Source organism: Pan paniscus, chromosome 7, assembly GCF_029289425.2.
Source record: "Pan paniscus chromosome 7, NHGRI_mPanPan1-v2.0_pri, whole genome shotgun sequence".
Taxonomy (NCBI): Eukaryota; Metazoa; Chordata; class Mammalia; order Primates; family Hominidae; genus Pan; species Pan paniscus.
In genome coordinates, this window is record NC_073256.2 from 53,864,426 (window position 1) to 53,891,210 (window position 26,785).

A 26,785-nucleotide genomic window follows, 5' to 3' on the forward strand; every position below is an offset into this window, starting at 1 on the left:
AATCAGTAGCATTCCTCTCTGTCTTCACAGTCAGTACTGGTGATCTTTCTGGTCAGTCTCAGGCTTCACATAGGGCTTCCTCTTGCAGGAGTCCTGTCTGCAGACTATGAGCTCCCCCTGCTCACCCACAGGGACTTCCTCTGCTGCTCTGAATATGCAAGTCCTGGGAGCAGCAGCTGAATGTGTAGAACTCTGTCCCAATGATCTGGACTCTGCACACCAGTAGGATCCAGGACTCTGTTACTCACAGAAACACCCGCATAGTCCCTGGCTCTTTCCAAGTTTAAGGGAAGTCAACCTTTCCTCCTCAATTTACCTACTCCAGTTTTCTCCCACTCTTAAGCATACCCTATCCACTTCACCCCTAAACTTTGGCTCTGAGCCTCTTTGTGTGTTTTTATAAACAACTGTGTGTTAGTTCTACTTCAGAAAAGAGAAGGTCCATTTTTCTTGGATTCAGAGGCTTAGGTACTCTCTTGAATGTGTGTGTTGGAGATGGGGGATGGGCAAGGCTCCTTTGACACTTTAACAAAACACAATTTAATATCTCAGTATATTGTACTGTCACCACCTGACTCTTTGTCAGAATAGAGATTGATTACTTAGGCTTTTAATATTTTTGATTGTTGTAGTTTTTTTTTTTTTTTTTTTTTTTGGATACTACAAGGCGGGGAGAAGGGCTGATAAAGTATATGTATGTTGAGTAGGGCCCAAACATATGTGTTCAATAGCAGTAGAGTTGCACAATATCCTAAGAAGGTAAAGCAAGGAAAATAGAGCAAAATTCCACATAATGTGAAGAGGAAAATTGTTGGAAGGATATATACTTGGCAGTACTGAATTTAAGTATTGGCATTTGCCCTTTCAAAATGTGCTTATTAAGAGAAGTGGTACTTGAACATTAACAAAGTGATTAGGTTAGAGGAAACATGTGAAACAGAAGCATGCTTTTGCATAAAGGGTAATGTTATTTTTATGTATTGTTTATTCATTTTTTGTTTATTTCAAAATTGGTACACCTGCAGTACTGGAGCTTCAAAGACAATGTCTCCACTGTCAATGATTAAACACTTGTGCAAGGGAGTCAGATATGCCTGGTGCTGATAATACCACGGTGGGTTCAGTGCAGTCAGGATGGTGTGAATGAAGAACTTCCAGAACACTAAGGAATATGTAAAATATACCCTTCTTCTGAGGAAGTAGAGTTGACATTTGAACTTGAAGGACCAATTGGAATAAGGTTTCCGAAATATGTTATGATGTGTGGGAGTGTGGAATTGCAAGCAAAGTGAAGAGTGTGACCAAACTGGCAACGTTGGAAACTGATCATAGACTGTTTGAGGAATGGCAGGTCCCCTGATAAAAGCAGTGCCAGGAGAGAGTTGCTAAACCTGGAAAGAGCCTTGCAAGAGTATTGAAAGCATAAGGGCTTCGTTTCACAGGCAGTGAGGAACTGTCGTCATCCTTAAGCTGGACAGTGATGTGTTCAGACTGCTGGGTCTATTCTTCCTCCGTTCTCTCCTTCCTTTCTTCCCTCTTGATGATTTCCATGCTTTGTGGAGGTTGTGTTAGAGTAAAAATAAAAAATACATAAAGTGTGGCACTGTCATTCTCTGCTGGTGGAGATGCAAACTGGCACAGCTCTTCTGGAGGAAAAATAGGTGATAGATAACAAGACCAACTTTTAACTCAGGATCTTACTTTCAGTAATTTATGCAAAAGATCTACCTGCAAGAATATGAAAAGACAAGTGGGTAAGATTATTTACTGTAGTATTCTTGGTAATAGCAAAATATTAGATGTTTTGCTATTACCTAAATATTCACACCTAAGAGAATGGTTGAATAAATGATAGTGCAGCTACACAGTGGAGTACAATGCAACTGTAAAATAGAGTGAGGAAAATTACTGTGAATTGATTGCTATTGAATAATGTCCAGGATATGCTGTAAAGTGGAAAGGCAAAGTGCAGAAGGGTTACTCTGAGATATTCCTTACTTAATAAAATAAAAAGGATATATGAAAAATAAGCACGCACCTGCTAATTTGTACAAGAGAAATACTGGAAAGATAAATCAGAAACCAGTGAGATAAATTACCTATAGGAAGTGGATGAGGAAGGAGTAGAAGGAAGAGGACCGAGGTAGTAGAGATGAGGAAGAACAGCACTTCTCTTATGCCTTAGTTTAGCTTGGCCTTTAGGAAGTAGAGTAGACTGGGCATGGTGGCTCACGCCTGTAATCCCAGCATTTTGAGAAGCCAAGGCGGGCACATCACCTGAGGTCAGGAGTTCAAGACCAGCCTGGCCAACATGGCAAAATGCCATCTCTACTAAAAATACAAAAATTAGCTGGTTATGGTGGCACGTGCCTGTAGTTCCAGCTACTTGGGAGGCTGAGGTAGGAGAATCACTTGAACCCGGGAGGTGGAGGTTGCAGCTGAGATTGCGCCACTGCACTCCAGCCTGGGCAACAGAGAGAGACTCCCTCTCAAAAAAAAAAAAAAAAGCAAAGTAATGTTTCATCTATTTAAAAATAAATAAAATTAACCAGGAAACCAAAGGGAATACAAGCAGTAATAAATGAACCTCACTGTATTGTAAATGACTCCACCTGGAGGAAGAAGAAAAACTAACCTAAGTAACTTTGGAAAACAATATTCTGACTAGATATTATGAAACTAAAGCTTAGAAGATGCATAAACAAATAGCAAATACTGTACTTCAGTTAGTAACTTTGTTTCCCACAGGGTGTGGATTAGTAATTGTGAAGTTACTTTTGATGTTCTTGGATTGAGGAAATAGTATTCTATAGATAATGAGAGGTGGATTTCTTTGTATTGAAAAAATCAAGTTACAAATAAGGAGAGGGAGGAATATAGAATAAACCCTGTGGTGTTGGATTGGGATGAGAGTTATTAATATGAATGCATAGGTTTTCATGTATATGCAGATGGACACCAATAGGAATACAGATGTGTGTGTATGTTTATGTGTATACATCCATGTATTTCCTAGCTCTGCCTATTGAGAGGGACTAGAAGCACTGAAGCTCCAGTAGCAACAAGCACACCTTGCTCATAGATCTTGGTTTCTAAATACAGTTTTTTAATGAAAGAAATTATCTCCTTCAAGAAATTACTGATTCCAGAGATGGAACAGGGAGAATGTAAGATGACCTTGAGATGTCTTGTGGTGCCAGAAAGTATGAAAGTGTTCAAAAAGGATAAGGACATGTTGAAAGGATACAAGATTCAACCTGCAAGAGTTCCCAATGGTCAAAGGTGGCACAGCTTGAGCAAATAAGTCAATAAATAACAATGGTATTCCATTATAACCTATAGGGTAAATTAATATCTAGATGAGTCTTTATTGATACAAATGTTAAGAGCTTTAGACCAATTTCACAGAGGTTATCTAAGCAAAACCAATTCATGAATCAGGCAGCACTCAAAACCAGAAGAGGTTTAAAGAGCTCCATCCAGTAACCTGAGTAGCAAGCTATTACAAGCTGAACGTGGAAGCAAGGTAGAGAAATCATCTGATTAGTTACAGCTAGGCGTTTGCCTTACTTCGTCATGGTAGGCTGAGGTATTTCTGTTATTTAGCATGGCGTATTGAGTTGGCTGCCTCTGATTGGCTGAAATATGGCTGTTACAAAAACTATACTACCGAATTACGTTTTGGTTTGTTTGCATTCTTAGGTTAGGTTGTTGCAGTTTGTTACATAGGAACGTTAAGTACAGAGGCAGCCTCAAACAAATGGCCTCCTTCTTATATAATTTACTATAAATAAATACTTGAATAGAAGAATGGGGAGAGGGAACTGTTTTTTTGTTTTCACGGAATTTGATTTAAAAATGTAAAAAGAATGAAGGAAATGGAAAATCTCTTGGGTAAATAATACAGTAATTATTGACGCAGGCAGGATGTACAGGAACTCCTGATGCAATGTAAGTCTAAAATTATTCGACACGGACAGAGAGAGAGAATGAGAGAGAACAAACCTGGGAGATGAATTGTGAAATTTGGCAATGGCGAGGCCATGAGTTAGAGTGATGTAAAATTTTATGCCTGATAAAATGGGATTAGAGGTGCTGGGGGAAGGAAGGAGGAAGAAGGGATAGAATTGGACTTCTGTTAATCCACTTTGGATAAATTCAACAGCTTACCCTTATATTTGAAATATTTATTTAGCATTGAGCAGCTCAGTGATGCCAGTGACTTTGAAGGAATGAGAGAAGCTCTGACTCTCCAAATGGAGATGGGCTGAGAGCCAAATCTGGAAAATCCTTTCATGGGAGAAATTCAATCTCTCCACTATTTCCTTTTGTTAGGATTCTGGATGTCTCCCTTGTTATAAAAGGAGAGGGCTAAACCAAATACAACTGAAAAATGATGCAACAAAATGACCTTATCACCAAATGAGAGCATCGCAGGGCACTCCACGCTTTCTTTTCCTCAGATGCTGTGCTACACCAGGGCTTTTAGACGATTTTTAGAAAGCTGTTTTAGAGAACCTTCTTTCTGTGACCAGATGTAATAAGGGTTGGGTTGTGCACGCAAGTGCACATGATAGACCAAAGAGAGTAGGGATTTTGACTGGATGCTGTCTGAAGGCACAATAGAATATGAGTTAAATTTCTTTTAAAAAAATCTTTTAATTTTTTGGAGAACACATTAAAGCATTTGTGAAGATCTTGTATTGCAAAGTATTAAAGAGAAAAGAAAAACTTACGGTATAGGTAATAGACAGATTTGATATACATTTGGACTTTAAGTTATTAAATACTGCACAAGATAAGTATGCCATCCTCTGTTAGATAATACAGTCTTAATAAAAGTGACCACTAATACTTTATATGTATACATTTTAATGTTTATAAAACCCTACAATGTGGTTAATATCCTTGCATTTTACAAATAAGGAATCAAACTTTTGGAGAAGCATTATCTGATAGAAACATGCAAGTCACAAATTTGAGTTATGTATATAAGTTAAGTTTTTTGCAGCCACAATAAAAAAGAGAAAAAGAAACAGGGGAAAGTAATTTTAAATATATATATTATTCAACTCAATTCATCCAATATAATATTCTGTCAACATATAATCAATATCAAACATTATTAATGAGGTATTTTTCTTTTTTTTAATATACTAGGTCTTTGAAATCAGTGCCTATTTCTACATAGAGCACATCTCAATTTGGATGCTAAATTTTCACTGGAAATACTTATTTGATCTGCATTACAATTTTATAAAATGTTTAGTTGAAATAATAGGTTTATAGACCCAAAGTATTCCAACATGCCTAAAAGTTTTTCCAATAATTAAAGAATCTACTTTAAAATTTTAATTTTATTTAATTGAAACAGAATAAAATTTATAATTCAGCTTCCCAGTCACAGTAGCCACATTTCAAGTGTTCAGTAGAATACATGGCTAATACATGGCTAATATTCTGTAGAATACACGGCTAAACAGTGTAAGTTTAGAGAATTAGAATTAATTACTCAAAGGCTCAGAGCTCATAAGTGCTGGAACCAACATTTAAATCTGAGTTAACTCAGAATTTCATGATTTTAACTCTAACTTCTGGTATAAAAATTCTGTTGCGTAGCAGAAGTTGTGTAGTAATGAGAGTTTACTTAGTTGGATACATTCTCTCCTCTGCTTTTTGATAATTGTACTGAAGTTAATGGGCTCGAATGCCTAAAATCAATTGTCCACTGTGAGGCAGCTTGTTTATGGGTTTTGAAGAGGAGGCAGGCCTTCTGAGAGCAGCAAGCACACTTCACTAGCAACAATGCTAATGTAGTTCTTAGTTAATCTTAGTCATTACCACAACAAAATGAGGACATGCAAATGATCAGCTAAAGCCATTTTACTCAGGAGGCTTGTGAAGTTTACTCAGGTTCTCTAGTTGTATTTTATAAACAGTCTAAGTTGTTTATCCTTGTCATGGTGCTTTTAATTTTGTTTTGTATGTTTTGGAGCTCCTCCATGTTAAAAAAACAAAGGCTATTAGACTGCATTTCTTAAAGGGACTCACATTGATCTCTCCATGAGATTTGACTTCTAAAACAAAGAAAGTCTTGACAGAATCCCTTGATTGGCAGGAAAAATTGCCCTGGACTTGGTTTTTTTTTCCTTAAGTGTCACAAGAGAATCATTTTCATATTTCACATATTTCACTAATAATATATTCTAAACCCCACAAACACAATGGTTTGATTTCTCAATAATGGCCTCTCTGATACAGACATGGTTCTCAGGGAAGATATTTACTTGCTGTTGATTTGCATTTTTGACAGCACATTTTACTCTACTTAGGAAAAAAAAAAAAGTGTTAGGCAATATCTGTTGATGAAAGAAGAAAACCCGTTTCTTGACTTTGACCATTCTTTAGATGGCGGAATGTTGTTTTTGTATGGGGGGAGGAAAAGAGGAAAAAAAATTGAATGACATGCCAGCAATTTTAGTTAATTTCATAATAACTTAATCTATGTCAGACAAAGTAAAATGAATCACAACCTAAAAGGAAATGACTTTTTAATGAAAATTGTTCAGGCGTGTCATTTATGCTGTAAGTGCACAAGCGTGTGTATGCGTGCATGTGTGTGTTTTCCTATTCCAGACAGAAAAGCTGCTAAACAGAAAAAAAAGAAGAGTGAATATTAAAAGACTGTAATAATTTTGTAAGCCAGTGTTATGTTTTTCTCTTTCGTTTTCTCTATGAAATGTTGGATGCAGATTATATGGGATAAAATAATTGTTCTCTCTCTGAACTACAGTCACAGTGTGACCTATTGGGTTTGCTCTATTTACTGTGTCTGCAGCATAATTATTAAGACTTAGCTGCTCTCCCAAATAGTTACAGATGTGGGAGAAAAATAAATTACTTTTGCATGCTAGCTCTGGAAGTCGTGCTGTTGTAATATAATGTAATCAGCTATGAACAAAAGGAAGTTATTATATTCATTTATATTAGTTTGAAAGCCTCAGAAATGTATTATATTATTTTAGGCTGAAGAATTGAAGCAGTGCCATTGATGATTTTTTTCCATGATCGTCCAGCTTTACTCTGAAGGTCATCCTCATGAAATGGCAATAATTTCAGCCTTATCATTTTAAGAAATAAGCAAATTATGATAGCTGTCATCAAATATTTGAAAACATATGAAAGAGGGGTTATATTTGTTCTATGTGACTCCAAGTGAGAAGTAGGATGGATAGACGTAAGTGACAAGACAAATTTTAATTGAATATAAATGAAGAAATAACCACGGTCAGAACTATCTTAAAATAGCATGGAATTCTTTTAGAGTTGGTAAGTTCTCAGTGGCTTATGTCCCACCAGTAGGTCCCTTCCCTTTAAGTCCAGAGATTCTCTAAAATTAAATAGATGGGGTTCAAAAAACAGAGAGACCATCTAAAGTCCTTTATATTCCAACCCAGACACCCAGGAAATCACCCCTCTGGAGGAAGCCTGGGTTTTTAGCAAAATGCCATAGAATTGTGTGTGAGCCACTTTGATACCAAGACTTTTGGGCGAAATTCCTTTCTTTTCTTTTTTCTTCTCTACCTTTCTTTCTTTCTCTCTCTCTCTTCTTTCTTTCTTTCTTTTCTTTCTCTTTTTCTTTTCTTTCCCTCTTTCTTTTCTTCCTCCCTCCCTGCCTGACTCCCTCTCTTTCTCTTTTCTCTTTCTTTCTCTTTTTCTTTCTTTCTTCCTCCCTCCATCGCTCTCTGTCTCTTTCTTTCTTTCTCTCTTTTCTTTCTTTCTCTCTTTTTCTTTCTTCCTCCCTCCCTTCTTCCCTCCCCCTCCCTCCCCCTCCCTCCCTCCCTCTTTCTTTCTTTCTTTCTTTTCTTTCTTTCTTTCTTTCTTTTTCTCTCTTTCTTTTTCTTTCATTCTTTTCTCTCTCTCTCTCTCTCTGATGTTTTTTCTTCTTACCAATATATAAATGATACTTTTTCTGCTTACCACACAGAAATATGATTAGGATAATATGGCTTTCTGTGAGATAAATTAATCCATTTGCTAAACTTGATGTAAGTAAACAACACTGCAATAGAAGGATAGCTAAGTGTTTTGTTCTTCACCTGAAATGTGAAAAGAATAAGGGGAATTTGTCTTAAACTATACAGAAGACTGAATAAATGATTTGAGGTAAATGAAAAAATGTAAAATTAGGAACATTGGAATGGGCGATGTGCGTGTGTGTGTGTGTGTGCGTGTGTGTGTCCTCTGATGAGATGGCTTCAATATGTTCTCACCTAATGGAATTTGCTTAAAAATATCCACTGAGGTTTTTTTGTTTAACAGTTTCTCAAGATTATCAATTATATTTTTAGGTTAAAATATAATTTTATAAGCATAATTGTAGTCATTTTTAAAGGGAGAGATGCTTTTAACTTGTTAGGACTTTTAGCCAGTCCTAACATGTTAAAATTTTTCTGTGGTTTTGCCTGAATACTATGAAGACTACTTATTTACAGAAAAAGAGAGTGAACAAGAGAGAGCAGTCTATACTGCCTAAAAGTGATATTTTGAGTGAACTTTATTTTTGTCTCGAAATCTTTAGTGAAATATTAGTAACTGTTGGTTACTAACCAGTTCATGTATTAGCTATTTCAGGAAGGTGATTACTTTAGATTTACATTGGGAATTAGAGAATAAAGGCCTTCTGTAATAAAATCATCACCATCATGAATTGTCTCCAAAATTTTACATTGAAGATGTTCATATGGAGTATCTGCTTAAGTTGGAATACACTTCTTGGATGGCTAGACATTTTTCTATGCCTACATTTCCATTTCTATTTGGAATAGTTCAAAATGGTTTAACTAAAAATTTGATCCATCATTGATAGATCAGATTCATGCTGTTTCATTGTTATTTTTCTTGTTGTATTTAGTTTGTCATTTGAGATTTCCAGTTTGAGCTATTTGTCAAATCTCAAATTTCGTCAGCACAAATGTATTCACAATTGTGAAAATTACAATGATGGTCTATCCCACAGTATCCAATCTTTTGGCTTTCCTGGGCTACATTAGAAGAAGAATTGTCTTGGGCCACACATGAAATACACTAACACTACTGATAGCTGATGAGCTAAAAAAGAAAAAAAAAAATTCCAAAAAATCTCATGTTTTAAGAAAGTTTACGAATTTTTGTTGGGCTCTGTTCAAAGCTGTCCTGAGCTGCATGTGGTCCATGGGCTGCAGGTTGGACCAGCTTTGCCTATCCCATAAGATAACTTAGAATTCAAGAACAGAACTTAACTTTGAGGTCAATAATGTCTTCGTAGTGACCCATTACTACTTTTTACTGATTACAGGTCATCTAGACAAGAGTCCTTATCTGCCTGGTGTTTTCCGATCTAGATTTTGTACTTTGTTGAGGGGCCTAGGTGAGGAGGCATTATTAGTCTAAGCAGCAGATATTCTTAAGTATTATACGACATGGTTCTGACAACTGCTGTTTGACTGGTACTAGTTACTAATGGGACAGTGAGAAGACCTAAAAGTTTTTCTTTGGTTAAGTGAGGAGAGGCTCAAGAAAGAGTTAGCAGGGATGGACAGGGGAAAAGGGAAGCCTGAGTTAGTGGAAAATAATTTAAATTGCCTTAGATTTAATTGATAGAGTTTGCAATAGAAAAGAAAGGCAGGCAATGCATGGTCACTTGCAGTGAACCTGGTTTAATTAACCTCGCATTTCCACTAGTGCAGTCTTTTGGGTAGGTGAGGAGAAAATGCTGTGGGATAGAATTGACCTTGCCTTCCTACACATGCATATGGAAATGCCACGCAGGAACTTTACAGTTAATATTGATTCAATGTCAGAAGCACAACATTGATTGCAATGGAAAAGACTGTTGGGGGGAAACTTCTGAAATTTTCATTTGGAATGTGTGAAAGTGCAAGCCCTAATTATTGGCATATGTGGCGATATTGAGGGTATGCACTCAGGCCTGTGATAATCGACTTCTCATTTGCTATAGAGGCAACTTTTTCATACCAGTTTGATTATGCTTTATATATTTCTTACTAAGAAGAAGGAAATGCTTGCTATATAACCAAAAGAGATTCCTATTTTAAGCCTTTTCTATGTCACAATGTGTGTGTGTGTGTGTGTGTGTGTGTGTGTGTGTATCTGTAAATATAATCTTAGAGGTGGCAGCCTTTATTTTAACACATGATATTTGTGTACCATGGGTTTCTGTCAAGGAGGTATTCTGTCAGCAAGTAATTAACAAGGCCTTACATTGAGTAGGTATGACCAAATTCTCATGGGTTACTACAATGCTACAATCTCATCTGGGATTCCATTTTGTGCCTGGAATCCAAGGACACTCTTACCTTGAAACTATAGATACGAACAGGTTTCATGACCACAGTCCTGGGTTAACCACTACCCCAGGGAAATCCAATTAACAAATTTATTCATTTGGGCCCTATTACAATTCTCCTGTCAACTCTAATTACTTATTTTTGAAATAAAAACTTTGGCCTTCACAATGGTCCCCAGTGCCGTTCAGTGAATGATAATCTGTTTGAATCTATTCAGCTTTATTAGAATTTCACAGGTCTGCTATCTGGTAGTAGGAACCAAAGCTCGATCAATATTTATACATACAAAATGACACTTCCTGAGAAGGGATGGTTTCCATGCATGGTCCATGTTTATACTAGAATTACAAACACAGCCATGACTTGTGAATCAATAATGATTATTCCTTTATTAAGAAAACTGAGACTTTAAGCACCTGTAAGCCTTTTTGTTTCAACTGTTATTGACTATCTTTCAAAAATGCATTAATACATTTGCTTGCCATGGTAAATTCTGTAAAATGAAAAAAAAATTATGATTATTCCATGCCATGGATGTTTTAGTCTTTAACAGGGAAGAATCATCATACTATGAAACTTAGAGGACATGAAGCTTGTGTCAACTGGTAAAAGGGAGGAGAGAGCCAGGCTGGCTAGATAGGGGTGGTGATTTTAAGACCAGTGCTTACCATTTGCCTTTTACCTGGTGCCTTCCAGAAAAACTGTTTTCCATAAAAACACTGGCTGAGGGTCGATCCCTAATCAGCTGGGCTCTCATTCTTCCTCATGAACAATTCTGGGACCTTCAAACCCTTGTGAAATTCCCCCACATTTTTTTTGTTATCACCAAGCAATGATGATGCCTATTTCAACCTGTAGACTGGGAAACTGAAGTGTGACTCAGATTAATAACAGTGCTACCAAAAGTCGTATATTTGCAAAACAGAAGGCACTGCAGTGATTTCTAGCCCTACTTCCCCTGTTGCAGGTGCAACACTGAGGTACAGGAGAGTTAAGCCCCGCATTAGTTGCCATAGTCACATCATCATTTGCTCAGGGATAACGCCCAGAATCATTGTGTATCCTATGTCTCTCTCATGGCTCATGCAAGTTCTTCTCAGGATTTGTGGGTCTTTGACTATGTTAACTGGGAAATACGTGTCTGGATGTCCTTGGTTAATGTGAATATTAGTTAAGTGTAAGTCTCCTTTGAAACAAGCCAAGAACACTAAAATTAAATATCAATCCCAAAGGTTAGTTGTGGATAGTTGTTATTATTAGCTTTCAAACATTATTTGTTCTAGGCTGAAATACCAGAATTCCTATGAACCATTTCTCTCACATTTTTTTTCATTGCAAGTTACTGTTTATTACCTAATAATGTAGAGTCTTCTCAAGCTTTAAAAGATGTAAGCCTCTCATAGGGAACTTATTTAAAATGCAGATTCCAAGGTTCTATCTCCCAGAAATTGCTATTCACTAGTTCTGGGATAGAGCCCAAATAATTGCATGTTAAGCAAGAATTCCAGGCAATCCTGTTACAGATAATCAAAACAATTGTGAGAATCTTCAACCTAGTATACCAACTTTGAATTTTGATTAATTTTAAATTTAGTGATAGTTTTACTGATAAGTTATGAATTACAATATTGTTTTTAAATGAAATATTCATGAGTGTTTCTGCAGTTTTGAGGTTATTCAAGATTCTTCATATCTTGACCTCTATTCTGATAATTTTATTTTTATATTTAGACACATTATTCAAATACCCTTGAAAGTTTCTAGTGTCTCTTTAAAAAGACTGCAGTGCCATAGAAATTAATACCTTATTTTCTAATTTTGTTTATGTTTTAGTATATAATCCAGTGTGGAATTGATGTTCTGTTTGCTTTAATATCTTCTTTGCAAATCTCCCAATAAATGCGTAAATGAAATACAAGGGATAGGGAGTAAGCTATGCATAAATTACCTGAAATTGTTAGGCTTTCAAGAATTTACAAGTAATTTAGGCTGGGAGCGGTGGCTCATGCCTGTAATCCCAGCACTTCGGGAGGCTGAGGCAGGTCGATCACTAGAGGTCAGGAGTTCGAGATCAACCTGGCCAACATGGCGAAACCTTATCTCTAATAAAAATTCAAAAATCTGCCGGGTGTGGTAACGCATCCCTGTAATCCCACCTACAGGGGTGACTGAGGCAGGAGAATTGCTTGAACCCAGGAGGCTGAGGTTGCAGTGAGTTGAGATTGTGCCACTGCACTCCAGCCTGGGTGACTGAGACCCTGTCTCAAAAAAATAAATAAAAATAAAAATAAAAAAATTTGCAAGTAACCTACAAAGCTCTGTAAGGCAAAACACATTCTAGATAGTTTTTCTGTCTTTTCCTGACCTTTCATCTGTGTGTCTCTTCATCTTCTTTTTAGGATACTAGTGCCGGTGGATCAGTGCTTCACTCTTATGATTTTATTTAACTTTAAATACCTCCTTAGAGGTCCTATCTCCAAATATGCTCATGCTGAGGGTTAGGGGTTCAATATATGAATACCTGGGGAACACAGTTGGGTCCATATGATGGATAAATAGGTAAAAGTAAGACATAGTTAGCTTTCAGAGACACAATTTAATGGGCAAGCAGGACTAGATACAGTGTCCACCCTAATTTGACAAATAATTGCATAAATCACAAAGCCTAGGAAAGCCTGGAGAATAAAGTCATCATAGGACTCAGTGCAGGAGGCCTCATGGAGGAGAGTGTACCTGAAACAGGTCTTGGAGCCTAATACAATTTCATAAAAGGAGAGGAGAGAAAGGGGGATTGGAGAAAGGACACATGGCATAAGAGTTGCGTATTTGAGTGTCTACAAAACAAGCAGTGGAAGTGGGAATGTGTGCAGGGAAATGGTGGGTTAAGAAGCTGAAAAGATTGTTTCAGAGAATATTTAGAAAGGCCTTGGACACTGTGCCAAAAAGTCTGGACCATGGAAGATGTTTTATTTCAGAGGAGCGATGTGATCTCTGGATTGCCCATTGTGAAGTAGTGGTCAAAAGTTTAGGCTCAGATGCTGGACAGGCCTGGGTTTTGTGCGAGCTTGGCTGGGTAAGCAAATTAACCTCAGAAAACTTTTTTTTTTGCTTATCTCTAAAATAGGGACAATAATAACCTCATCTTCTTAGGTCTTTTGTGAGGGCTAAATGAGATAATATATGTAAAGAGCTTGCTATGGAGCAAACACCCAGTATATGTCAGGGTGGAGATCATTTGTTTCATTTGGCAAGTACTCAGAAAATACATATGCTGGGCATGGTGCATGAGCTATGGTTTGATGATGTTAAAATGAATTAAACTGTGCAGACTTTAAAATGCACTAAATCACATCCTCAGCAGCAACTTGCAAGGGAAGTAGTTCGATGAGTCGGATGGAGAAGGAATAGAGAAGGAAGACCCTAGAGACAAAGAGAACAGATCAAAGTTATTTTAAAAGTACAAGGAAGATAACCTTGTATTAGGACCTCCATGAGAATTACTGGGATGTGTTTTAACCTGTGGTATTTACAATCCTTGTATCAACGTTCCTGGACTCCATATTGGCATAACATATTTCCATCTGTTTCCTAGAATAACGGGAAAAAAAGAACACCTCCCACTGTTTTTAAAAATTCCTTCATTCATTTGGAATCAGGGCTTTTATGCAAGTGCTGTACTCCATTCAATCAGTATTTCATCCTCAGAGCTAAAGTCATGTTTCCCAAACTAACATTGTTTTTCAATTAATTAAAATCAGCTAAGAACAATTAATTGAATGCTGTCACAGCACCATAAATCATTGTGATGCCTCCTTGTCATCACCCGGCTTCTGAAAATACATCTTGTGGCAAGATCCGACATAGCTTACAATAATATCCAAAATGTCTAACCAGGATGACATAATTGTCAAATATGTAATTGTGCTTTTTACTGCCAGTAGCATTCACTACCATTTGAAAATGTCAGAAATTACTACTGTAGGCAAGTCAAACATTTAAATATATGTCCAGGATACATTCTCTGCCAAGATAAAACAGCATTGCTTCTCCTTGATGACTTTAAAGTTTAATGCTCTGTGTATCAGTAAGTGTCTTCTTGTATGTTCATACCACATTTCAAGTTGGAGAAGAATGCAAGGTAGTTTAGCTTCATCTGTCTATGTGACTAAGAATTATTAGGTGTGGAAATTGGATACAAGGATCTTTTGAAGGCAGTAAGGATGGGCTTGTCACACAAGGTAAAATTTTAAAATGAATTTTGACATATTCAATAGGCTTCATAACAACTGATTAGCATCTCAGAATATTTAGGAACCCCAGTGACACCAGCTGTCTTATAAGGGCCGTCAGATCATAGCACAGATGCACTGAAATCAAAGGAAGTGTTGAATTTATGTTGAATTTTCTCCTCTGTTTCAGAACTTCATGTTTCAATGTAGGATAGTATTCCGTAATATAAACTCTCACTAAGTAGTCACTGTTGTGTAACATTTATTTAATCTTTTGCTTTATAATCTAAATTGTCAAATTAATCTGTCCTTGCCAACTTCCTCCACTACCAGCGGAGAATTAGCTGCATTAGGATGCACTCACATGACCGTTTTGTATCAGATGGTGAGATAGTTCTGTCAGACAGCTGAGTAACCACATTAAAATAACTCAACAAGTTGTTTGAAAAGACCAATCCATTGAAATTAATGAAATTTTTTACTTACAGGAAGTACAAGTCACCACTGGAGTAGATATTAGCCATATTTATTTTATTAGAGTTTACACACGATAGGTCATTAAGGTGAACTGTGCTTTTCTTAAAATACAAGGAGTGCAAGCTTACATAAATTGTAAATATGATGCATCTATCCAAATATTTATCTTCAAGGAGATAGTTCATGGAAAACTTTTCTTTAGTCATTTGGTGGAGTGTGTAATAATGTCCTTTAATATCATGATGCTCTGTTCCTCTGATACTGTATTTGGTGGTCGAACTGTGTTACAGAAAGCATTTGAACATATTGTAGACTAGTCATCAAGTTTTCTCTTCCGTGAAACGGAATAGAACCATGTTCCAGGTGAGAGAAAATGACTATAATTATCCAATTCCATATGGAAGTTTGCGATTACTTGCAAAAAGAACAACCAACAACCTTTCAAGCCAGAGATAGGCAGACTCTTGATGGTCATCCACTGACATTTCTTCTAAATGGGATAATGCATGTGGGAGACCTGATTGATTACACTAGTTATCAAAGCAGTATTTCCCTTGTCTCTTTTTGTTGCTCCTGAGTAGTTAAAAGGATGGATCCAGAATAGGGCTGCCCAGGTGCAAATCCTGGCTCTGCCACGTGGGAGCTATGTGGTGTTGGTAAGTTACAGCCCTTTAATACCGTACCGCAGCTTCATCATTTGTTACATGGACATAATAACAGTACAACCCTCATAGGATTATTTCAAAGATTGAATGAGTTTATTTACCTAATAAGCTTAGAGCAGTGTGTGACACATGGTAAGTGCTCCATAAATGTAGCCCGTTGTTATTATTTTAACTTTTGTTAAGATGAATCGATGTGTTGAAGTTAAGTGCTGTTAAATTTTTTTATGCTTCATTGAGCGCAAGAAAGGTGTCAGGAGAATGGAAATGTTGTTCTAATTTTCGAAATTGATAGAACATTTGGATTCTGAAAATAATAGATTGTTACAATTTCTCTTTCAAAAAATTCTAGTTGAAATCACTAAACAGATGGCTTTTGAGCACTCAGAAAAAAATGCAGTGGTCACTAACCATCCCGATGTGTTAATTAAAAGCAAGCGATTCCAAACTGCCTATTCTTGTTTTTGGAAAGTGTTACTGGATTGTTGGTATAAGAGATGCTTTATCTGAGTATATGGGTTCTTTCCTTACATATTTCGATCGAAACGAACATGAGTTTGATCAAGTGGAGTTACTGTTTCTTGGGTAGACCACAAAAAATACTGTATTCTCAAGTATAGGGGGTCTTTCATACCCTATGAAAGTATAATTATTTTGCCTACTTCCATTCAATTTTTGTATCATTGGTTTCTGCATGAAGACCTAGAAAACATCCATATCATGTAAGAGACACATTTTAGAGAGAAAGCTAATGTTGACAACAGCTCTATTTTAAAAAGAAAAGCAATTCGTAGGAATAGTGGTTGAAACAACTGAAGTAAAATGTAATAGGAATATATGTAAAAATCATCTAATTTATTTAAAAAATCTTACAATAGTGAAGTAGTCTTGGCATAACAGAAGTTTATTTAAAGACATTTCGAACCTTCAAACATAAATAATTTTGTTTTGGAGAGTCAACTCTTGTTGGTTCTATGGGGTTGACTACAGCACTGTAATAAAGAGTTGCTGAAAATAAAACAGCTTCTAATACCCAATAGTGACACAGCTTCTAACCCTCAGGAGCTTGTAAAATGGTGTAGGTGGCAAATCTATAGATAATAACAGTACAATATGGAAACACTACAGTGGGGTAAGCATGGAATTCTTGAGAATTTACAGAAGGGATATTAAACACCACGTAATGCTGTAAGGAAATGATCCACGAAAGAAGGTATAGTTAAGCTAAGAGAATTAGGAGTTTATCAGGTCGGTGAGAGTAAGGACAGCAGCATTCCAGGTTGGTAAACTTTAGAAAGGCCTGGAGATGTCAGCACATACTAGGTTCTAGGATTATAAGTACCAGTGGTCTCAGTAAGAACAGCATGTTTCAGAGGCAACTGAGTTATAATTATAACAGCTTATATTCATATATATGCCTCATACTTTTAAAAATGATTTACATATATTAACTCATTCAATTGTATTATATCTGTTGGCTTTTTCTGCATTAAAAAAAATCCAACCCCATAACTTAGTAACTTAAGACAATCATTTACTATTGCTCTTGAGTCTAGGAATCTGCAGGGTGATTCTTCCCCTATGGGGCAGGCTTGGGTCATCTTGGCTGGATTTGCTCATTCATCTGCGCTCAGCTGTTCATCTGGGATGGCCTCATTCACATGTTCGGCAATTGTTTTTCTTTTGGCTGGGGCAGTGGAGATGGCTGGGGCAGTGGAGATGACTGGGCCACGTGTCTCTGGTCATTGAGTGAAGAAGCCCAGGCTGGTTCACATGACAGCCAGGGGCTCTAAAATCAGCAAGAGGACATATCTCAGTTCTCAATCACATTCCAAGTCTCTGCTAACTCCTCTTTAGCCAGATCAAGTCACTTAGTTAACCCAGATTGAAGTATGTGAGAAATGACTTCCATTTTAAGGGGAGCGAAAGCATGTGCGGCCAATTTTGTAGTTTATTGCAACTTAAAACATCTCAATGAGGCACATGTTATTGTTGTCAACCCCAGTTACCTCGGATGTACGGAGAGATTTGTGAACTTGTTCAAAGTCACATAGCCAGTAAGTGGCAGGACTGGCATTTTGCAACCAGGCAATGTGACTCTAGAGGCAGATTCTTACCCATTGTGCTCTGTGGGCTTTTTATGGGAGAGGTCAAATAGATACAGACCATGAACAACATCGTATGCTATTGTAAGAAGTTGGGATTTTATCCTGAGGGCATTGGAGAGCCATTGAAAAATGATTATCAGAAGGCTGACATAATCAGCTTTATAGCTTAAAAAGATCGGTCGAGCTGCATGATGGAGAATGTATTATAGGGAGGCACGATTGGAAATAGGCTGACCAACCGACTAGGCAGTACATTAATCGAATAGTGTATTGAAGGAAGCCTGATCTAAGGTAGTGGCAGTTGAATAGCTGTATTGTTTTATTTAAATTAAGGAAATACGTGGAAAAGCATTCGTATTAATGTGACAGTATTGACTGGGTGTGAGTTGCTTGGAAAAATTAAAATAGTGTGGATATATAAATAACACATTTAGGAAAGCACAATCACCTCATTACTTGTTAGTCAATAATGAATAATGAAGGGAGAAGATTTTAGTTGGTATAAATAAATGATTGGAGTTGACAATGGAGATGAGAAAGGGGCTTAATGAATATATTTGCTAATTGATCCTGTAAAGATGCTAATCCTCGTTCTGTCTCTATGAGCTAAATGTATAGATGGTATTTATTCAGTGAACACAAAACTCCTTTGTGATTGTCCATCTGCCAAACTAACTTGCAAGGTGTGAACATGTATTTTTACAGAAGACTGACTTATGCAGCATCTTAGAAAAATCACATACATTGGCCTAACTATTCGGAAATGGAAGGGGGATTTTGTTATCTTACTTGACTTAGCAATTCCTGGCCTTTTGATTTTTGGGATGTTTCACGTGAGCCTGAATGAAAATGATTACAGTTTTAATCGGGAGTATAATTATTTAGGCTAAATTTTTATTGAGACTGCATTTCTCTGTGATGAGTAATTAAAGTCACAGATAATTTAGAGACTGTGGAGTTCAGTTTTCTTCATTGCTTATATTACTTTGCATTTTCAGGAAATATGCTGTCCGATGGGTTAGCAATATTAGGGACCACTAGAGGACATTTATTTAATCGTCGAGAGCAACCATGACAGTAGCAAGCCAATATTTGAAAGAAATGAAGTCATTTCAGCACAAAATAAATGTTCTGACTTTTAGAAGATAAGCTAACATCTCAACTTAAAATGAGCGAATGCTAGCATTTTGGAAGAAATGTAGACAGCAGATATTTCAATTTCTCCACTTTATAGATAAAGATATTGAGGATCAAAACAGTTAAATGATTTTTCCAAGGTCCCATAGCTAATTAGCAGCGGAGTTTAGAAATAACTTTCTAGTTCCTGTCCAGTGAATCTTCCATCGACATTTTCTATTTCAATGTCCCATAACCATTGTGATTAATTTTTTCCAAATATTATATGTAATAAATAGATTGGTACACCTGTTCCTGCTAAAATAAAGAAGTCTGTTTGCTGATAGATAACACCTCTTCTCAAAGAGTTAAATTGGTTCTGTAAATGTTTGAAAGAGGGTAGTTTGGGTCATCTGGTCACCAGCTTATAACTGGCTGACTTCACTGGCCACAATGGCTATTACGAAAACATCTTAGTAAGTTTGTTATTGTCAAAGGTATAATTTTTAGCTGACCAGCCCCCAAATTTAATTATAACAGTTTATCAGGATGTGCTCAATTAAGGATGGTGAATCACATTAACTAAACTTGAAAGAGACTAACAGAAAGCAGAACGCCCATCAATTTTACAATGAGACGTGATAATCAGTCAAAGTAGACATTCCTATCGATCTGTGGTGTACACTCTCTCTTGCCTCCATGGACCTGGGAAGCCAGATCGTTTAGTGAACTCAGAGTAAGACTAAGGGTAGGTATTGAGAATTGTCACATATTTTATGTGACGTAAATTATATGTGTATATAATTAACATTATATAATTATATAAGTATCATATTCCAGGCTAATATTGCCTTTTATGCCATTTTCACTGTAGGACTACCTTGTGCTTAGACAAGACAACTTAGTTGCCTTCTACTTAGACAAGACAACTTAGTTCTTGGTTGTGTCTTTTGGTCGGTATGAGGACAGGCACTGCCAACCCTTGTTCTAGTGACTATCTTTTCTTTAGTTCTGACTGTCCTTTCTTCTGATGGATAATTCACTCCCACCCCATGTGTTAATTCTTTTTCAAGTCTTATTGCATAAGAGATACTCTGTCTCTGAAAGGGAACTTTACATGTTTTTACTATTTAACTCTCAGCAGGCAACCTGATTGCCTTTATTTCCCAGTTCTTGGAAGATACTGTATCACTTTCCTGTCATTTTCATGCGCTGCCTCCAACTCTCCCTAGGTTGGACTTCAAATTCTACATAAATGTAAAAAATATTATACTTTGTCAGGGATTTAGATGGACCGATATATAAGGGCAGTTGTCTTCCTGGTGCTCTGTTAAACTCCACAATACTAGTTCTCATTCACCCACCATTAATAATAATGAAGCTGACAGATTATGTCTCTTGTAAGCAGCAAAAAAAAGTGAGGACATGATAAATACATGAATTCCTAAGACATACACAATGAGGATCATCTTGGAAGTCAGACAGCTGGGTTTGAAGCAGGCCTCACTTTTTACTAACTATGTGACCTGGGACAGATATCTTTGCATCTGATTCTGTTTTACCATCCATAACATTTTAATGATACATATTTTTTAGGGTTGTTTTAGGAATAAAAGCAGTTCTATCTATTTATTAACTATTTATTGTCAATGTGAGTACCACATAATAGGTCTTTAATAATCATGTCTTTTCTGCTGAGAACTATAGATAGATGACATTTAAAGATGGATAAATAACTTCCCATTATATTACACTTTCTTTATTATCCTAAGCACAGTTAAAACAGCCTGAACACAACTAAGGCTGTGTTTCACTGAGCATATGGCATATGCTCAGTAAGAATACAGATTTTGACCAGAGACCTTTGATAATGAGGCAAAAAATATGTGGTTTCTAGAATTAGCTGTAACCTATCCATTACGAGTGTCTTTAAGTGTATAACCTAAAAATACACAAAAATTAATACTAACTTAGGAGTTTCAAATAACAGAAAATCTGTCTGAATGCATAAAATCTTAGAGAAGGACCTCACCCATGTTCCACAAACAGTTATCCCTTCTTCCCTCAGTCTTTAGAAAAAAGAAAGGATTCCATGATTCCTGCGCAGTAGCATTCATACCCATATGTTGTCTGTGTGAAGTGCATGGAGCTGACAAGGCATCTTTGAACTCAGCTATGTAAGTATGGCAATGAAGTCTGGATTTTCCCCCTTTGTATGAGTTATAAAACTACATTCTAATTTCCTAGTAAAATATACCCTTCAGGCAAACTTAATCTCATTTACAGAAACCTGAGCCTATCTTCCTTCTGCCCCCCACAGGCTCCACACTATTGGTTTGCTACAGTTTTCAGACCGCATTTTAAATGTATGCCTCTACTTGTTAGAAATAGACCACATTTTGCTTTTACTGTTGCATGAAGAACAGCCAAGATTCTTTAAGGGCTGTGCAGAAGGCTGTCTGAATCCTTGATCTGATGTGCGTTTGGGTAAAGGTCAGATTAATTTGTATTCCTTAATAAGATGGTCTCTTTCCTATGATATAATACGTTCTTGTCTCCCTGGATGTGTGTTTCAGTTAGAACTTCTCCATCACTTACTTTCCATGAACTTCTGCCTCTCTCTCTTTTAAATTGGTGGTTAGCAAAGAGAATCACTAGGCTGAGATAAATTGATTTCAGCTTACATATTGAGGAATCCAGAAAGGAATAAGACTGTATTTTGGCCATTAGCTTCTGATGTGGTTGAAACTTTGAAAAGTAATCAATACAATATGGTCCTCCAGAGTTGTCATGTTCTTTTGGGAACTATCAGTAGTATTCAGGGACCACAGGGAGGTAGAAATGGAGAAAAAAAAACCAAAACAAAGCAAGCTTTTATTTGAGAATGTGAGCCCCTTTAAATTATTATCAGGCCCAGAGAGACATTTAAAATGTAACAGTCATGTTTCACTCCCCCTTGAGCCAAAGAATCACCTCTTGAAGCCTCTTGCCATGTAGTCTCTAGACTCACTGACCCTAAGTAGCAGCAATGTATTGACAAAAAGAGTCAAATTCTGTAAAATATTTGAAAAGATTTATTCTAAGACAAATATGAGTGACCGGTGGCCCATGAAACAGCCCCAAGAGATCCTGAGAACATGTGCCCAAGGTGGTTGGGGTAGAGCTTTGTTTTACACACTTTAGGGAGACATAAGACATCAATCAGTATATGTAAGATGTATATTGGTTTGGTCCTGAAAGGCAGGACAATTCGAAGTGGGGGTGGGGGGCAGTTCCAGGTTATAGGTGGTTCAAAGATTTTTGGATGGGCATTTGGTTGAAAGAGTTAAGTTATTATCTTAAGACTCGGAATCAGTAGAAGGGAGTGTCTGGGTTAAGATATGGAGTTGTGGAGATCAAGGTTTTAATCATGCAGATGAAGGCTTCAGGTTCTTCCAAGGAGCCTCCAGAGGCTTCCAAGCTCTTATCAGACATAAAAAGATGCCACACTCTTAGTTAATTTTCTCCTGGATCAGGGAAAAGACCTGGGAAAGGAAGGGGATCTCTACAGAATGTGGATTTTCTCCACAAGAAACAGGTTTGCATGGCCATTTCAAAATATGTCAAAGAAATATATTTTGGGCTAAAATACTTTCATTTCCTTCAGGGCCTGCTGTTATGTGATGCTGTACTAGTGTCAGGCTGGAATTTGGTGCCTTATTGCTACAAAGACTCTGTTTTGTCAGCCTTAAGATCTGTGTTTTATTATTAATGCTGGTCAGCTGTGCCTGGACATCCAAAGGGAGGAGGGTATAATGAGGCATGTCTGACACCCACTTCCAATCATGGCCTGAATTAGGTTTTCCTGTTAACTTTGTAATGCCCTTGGCTGAAGGGAAGGGTCCATTCAGTTGATTGGGGGGCTTGGAGTTTTATTTTTGACTTACAAATGTATAGCCAGTGACTAACCAATGGTATTTCTGTAAACCAATGAGAATTCTTGATGAACAAGTTTTGTAATCACTTTCTCTCCTGATTTGTCCTTTTTTTCTTCAAAAACTTGGGTATCTCCTTTGTTCTCTGCAGCATTCCGTAAGGCAGCTTAGAAGTGTGTTCTTGTAGCAATCCTCAACCTTGGCTCCAATAACCTCTCTATATTAATTTTGCATCAGCTTTATTGTTCTAGGTTGATAGGACTTTATAACCCTTGGACCACAATTTGCTTTTTGGTCACAGGTTATGATGATAGTAGGTTTTACACACACACATTTGTCAGTAAACAGACAAAAACTATCATACAGCTTGTTCTGTAAGCTCATTTAGGACCTGATTCTGTCCTTGATATTGTTTGGCTATGTCCCCATCAAAAATCTTACCTTGAATTGTAATCCCCATAATATCCATGTATCAAGGGAGAGACCAGGTGGAGGTAATTGAATCATGGAGGCTGGTTTCCCCACTGCTGTTCTCGTGGTAGTGAGTGAGTCTCACGAGATCTGATGGTTTTATAAATGTTTGGTAGTTCCTCCTGTGTTTATTCCTTCTGCTGCCTTGTGGAGGACGTGTCTTGCTTCCCCTTTGCCTTCCACACCGATTGTAAGTTTCATGAGGCCTTCCCCAGCCATGTGGAACTGTGAGTCTATTAAACCTCTTTCCTTTCTAAATCACCCAGTCATGGGCATTTCTTTATAGCAGGTGAGAATGGACAAATACAGTCCTCTTGAGTGCAACCAGCAATGGGCATGGCAGATAACTGGAGAAGATACAATGACATGCTGAAAACAGGACAAACAAACTATATAGGCAGATTAGGGGCCAGTCTTCCTTGAAGTTGGAGGTTCCTGGATCACTACGGTTTCATGTTGCAAGCACTGCCTGTGAGGTATTAGGAGGCCCCTGACTTTCTTTCTCTGTCTCCATCACTTCTTACTTCACCTTCCCCTATGCTAATTAACAAACCATGTGGTGCAGATTTTAAGGTCTTTTGAACTGTTAAGTGGATATCCTCGTTCCTATTTTGTAGGCAGAAACTAAAACCCACAGTACCCATTTCATGGTTTGTTGTGAGAAATGCGTTATGAATTTGTATGTAAAATGCTCAGCCCAGTGACTTGAACATAGTAGATGTTCGCTTTTATTATTGCCTACATAATCAAGAGTTGGTCATTAGAAGGAAAAGTGTTATGAGTGTTGTGAAAGAAGTCCACATTATCATTATGTAAGCAGATTCTAGTGTTAAGAGGTAGTCTTATTGAAAGGGATATTTATTTCCTTGGTCATGGATTTCTCTTTCCAAAGGTGCACATATTTATTGCCTGCATCTCTCAGGCATTCTCAGTTCCAAACATTTCATGGTTCTTATTCCTTCCTTCTATAAATAATTGAAAATAATGTTTTTTTTCTCCCCCCCCTTTTTTTTTTCTTTTTGGTTCCCTTTTGAAAGTAGTGTTTACTAGAGTATCTCCTAAGTTGAAAAACACAAAACACTTGTAAGTCTTCATTTTACAAACTCACCTTTTTAGCTTCATTGGGATTAGCATGTGCTTTGAGTCCATCTCTTCTACCTACGGTCTCATGTTCCCTGTGTCAATCTGTTGTTTTCACGTAATACATTTTTTGCTTCCCCTAGGGGACTGAATGAAGCAGTGTGCTTTCAGCCCTGCTCTGACCCTGTCTTCTCGAGAGGATTTAATAATGATGTGAATAGAAGATATGTGTACGTGAAATTTCTTTATTTGCAATGCATGTTGTGTCTGCCTCTTTAAAGAAAGTAAAGGTTAATATGTTGATTTCCTATTTATAGGTAACTTAATGCTTCTAATTTTTCCTAATCATGGCACAAGGTTTTGGCTCAGTACGTACGATTTCTTAAATGATCTTTCTAAATCATTATAATGATTTGATGAGTTTACTACTCTCCGAAGAGGTTGGATTGACAGGTTTAAAGAGACAAATCATACAGTACTTTTTTGCCACATAATATCTAGTTAGAGCAGCAAGCCCTTCCATTTGCACGCTATATTTCTTGATAATATATCTTACAGGTGTCTTCATTTTAGCCCAGGCATTTCTGCCTCTGCAATCCAGTCTTAGCAGTAGGACTAATATGACCTTCACATATATCAGAATGGAGTCAGGCAATATTTAGGTAAAAAGGTAAACTAGTACACCTACCAGAAAAGATAAATATTAATCTATTGCATCTCTGACATGAGAAAAAAAGCCTTTATGTTTTACTGTTTTTTTCCTATTTTTCTTTTTCTTTTTTTCTTTTTTTTTTCACATGAATGGAACTCGAAAAAGGCCTTTATTCAGCCATTGTGATACCTGGGACCATATAAAAGTAATCAGGATTAAGCTTTTGGAGAAAATGTGTTCTCTAAAAAGGAGTGGCTACCTAATTGGTGTCTTTATGTTTTAGATGTTTTTGTGGAGTCTAATTGACATAACCTTTACTCTGAGTCACTTGGCTTCTAAGGAAATGCAATGTACCATTTTTAATGAGTTGCAAACTGCCTGGCTGCCCCAACCCCCTTTAGTCTGCCCTTCACCATTTTGAAGTAATTCTGGAGAATATAAACTATGAAAAATATACATTTCTTTCAAGTAGCTCCTATTTGCACCAAGCATTGTGATAGGCAATAGAAATATTGCTACTCCTAATTTCAAATACATATGTCATTTATAGTGTGTGGATTAATATTTTTACATACTTTAATCCAGTTTTCCTTAAAACAACCATATGGGGCAGGCACTCTTCTTGTCTCCATTTTAGCGATAAAGTAAAGCACAGAAAGTTAATTGCTCAAGGTGCTACTAAGTGGTGGAGCTGAATCTGCACCCAGGCAGCATTACTCCATAATCTATGGAGTGATTAAACTATTATAATTAGTAGCAAAGTCATTGTCCTTGTTGGGCTTGCAGGTTGGTTGTTCATTTTCGTTAGGAAAATCCCTGGTCAGTGCTCTTAAGAGTGTGTCCTGTGTATATAGCTTCGGGACAAACATAAGAATGATGTTTGACTGGGTATGTTGGCTCATTCCTGTAATCCTAGCACTTTGGGAAGCCAAGGCAGGAAGACGGTTTGTGCCCAGGAGTTTGAGACCAGCCTGGAAAACATAGTGAGACCTCATCTATACCAAAAAGTTAAAAATTAGCCAGGCGTGGTGGCATCCACCTATAAGTCCCAATACGTACTATAGAGGTGATGCCTGAGTATCACTGGAGCCCAGGAGGTTAAGGCTGCAGTGAGCGATGATCACACCACCGTACTCCAGCCTAGGCAACAGAGCAAGACCCTGTCTCCAAAAAAAAAAAAAAAAGTGATGAGTCATTGATGAGTCATCCCATTATCTATTCATAATTTATTAAGTGGGCATTTATTGAGTGCTTCCTATGTGCCAAGTATCATGCAAGACATTTGGAGACAAAAGGAGAAGTAATAATAATCCTTTCCCATTTTCTTTCCAGTTTGTTGTTCATTATGTCATTTCCATCTTTTGTTTTTGAGTATTTAAAATAGGTATTGTAGGTATTAAAAGCATTTCATAAATTGCAAAATGTGGTGCAAATGTAGATTTTACATTTTTTTTATTGAACAACTCTTATGTGCATTTCTCATAGGTAACTGCAGCCATTTGTTAATTCCATCTTAATGATTAAACTTGGTGTTTGCGGTTCCTGAATAAAAGACATATAGTCAAGTAAAATCTCAAAACTAATATTCAGCATGAGATGACCATGTTGCTAAATAAAAATGAATATTATATGATGAAGAGAAGCTGCAAATTTACTTGGATTTTTTGATCAAATTAGTAACTTGCTTGTTACAGAAAATGAATGCTAATTAGTTCTCTGTGCTGAAA

The 26,785-nt window shown here is 37.0% G+C and overlaps 1 protein-coding gene and 1 long non-coding RNA gene across 7 annotated transcripts in view; one reads left to right on the plus strand and one right to left on the minus strand.

The window, feature by feature from the left end:
- The window catches only part of UNC5D (unc-5 netrin receptor D), a 557,242-nt gene that overhangs the window by 60,918 nt on the left and 469,539 nt on the right, over positions 1-26,785 (plus strand). The gene's annotated exons all lie outside the window — the stretch shown is intronic.
- LOC117981380 (uncharacterized) overlaps positions 10,251-26,785 on the minus strand; it is a 29,327-nt gene continuing 12,792 nt past the window's right edge. Inside the window, exon 3 of the long non-coding RNA XR_004672865.3 lies at positions 10,251-13,769. This is a non-coding gene — a long non-coding RNA (uncharacterized LOC117981380). The remainder of the gene's footprint in view (positions 13,770-26,785) is intronic.